The following is a 1,364-nucleotide window of genomic DNA, read 5'->3' as shown; positions in this document are numbered from 1 at the left end:
AAGGTCGCGCTAGTGTACAGATTAAAGTTTATACACATATACAGATTTTTTTACTTTGTTTCATGTGTTGACACGTGTTGGCTCATGTTGCAGTATGCAACTGGCTCAGAGGAGGTGGTGGAAGCTCATGGAAAGTGCAATGGAGCTGGCTTGGTGTACAGCTCATGGGTTCTAAACGTCACGTGTTCCGTTAGTTGCAGTATGCAGCAGTGTGATGCATATTATCATAAGGAAAAGAGTGGTAGTTGGATATACATCTAGAGCTTGAAAACACATAAATTACTGTTTTAATTTTTAAGTAGTAGTTAAATGTATAATTTTATTCGGTACAAAATTATTGATTAAATATTTATTGCGAAAAGAGTGGCTTATTTTTTTTAATGATCATTTATGTTTATATTTCTTAATGGTTGACTTGCTTCTTTAGGATAAATCAATATTAGAGGTGGTCCATACATTTTGGTTGAAACTTGTAGTTAACAGTACATTGTAAATGATTTTCTTATAAAATAGTGTTACACCATGTTATTTTTTCAACAATTTTCACCCTAAACAATTATTTAAATCACTAAAAAATATAAGAATATTAGATATTATTATTGCGTTAAGTTTTCTCAAACTAAACTTGATTACTAGTTAACCAGATATACAAGTTTAATAATTTTGTTCCTGAATTACACATAAAAAATCCAAGATTTAACCTCAAGATATTATCAAATATAAAAAATTTTAAAAATGTGTTCGATAATCAAAAGAATTCATAAGAATAATAAAACTGTGTTATTCAAAAAATGTTCTAATTAAATATTTATCGTATTAGTTCTAATATTTTATTCTTTAGTTTGTAAAACCTCCTCTGAATTCACAAGAGAATTTTTTTAGTTATTCCCAAAATATTTCGATTTATGATTCTTTTGACTAAAATAATCGACATAGTATTTTAGTGTTGTAAAAATTTAATTCAAATTTTTGGCTTATAACTCAATCAAAAATCATGATACTTTTGTCTTTTTAGATTAAAATCTGGTTAGTTTAGAAAACAAATCCAAGTAATGAACAAACATTTTTATGAAGTTAAAATTTATTTGTTTAATGAGTTTGATTTAGTGTGCAAAAAAGTAATTAACATAAGATTCATAGAACAAATAAACAACCCCACATGATCTAAGAAAATGAAACAAGAATGTGTTGGCCCAAGAAAAGCTCACTTGGTGACCACCATCAAAAATCTATTACTGTTGTAGAATGGAACTGGTCAAATTACTGATTTATTAATTTATTGGTTTAACTGATGGATTACTGATTGAACCGACAGAACCGATCTTACGTAAATAAAAAATATAAAATATTCCAAAACCTAAAAT

This window comes from Arachis ipaensis, chromosome B08 (assembly GCF_000816755.2).
Source record: "Arachis ipaensis cultivar K30076 chromosome B08, Araip1.1, whole genome shotgun sequence".
NCBI lineage: Eukaryota > Viridiplantae > Streptophyta > Magnoliopsida > Fabales > Fabaceae > Arachis > Arachis ipaensis.
This window is presented reverse-complemented; position numbering follows the sequence as displayed.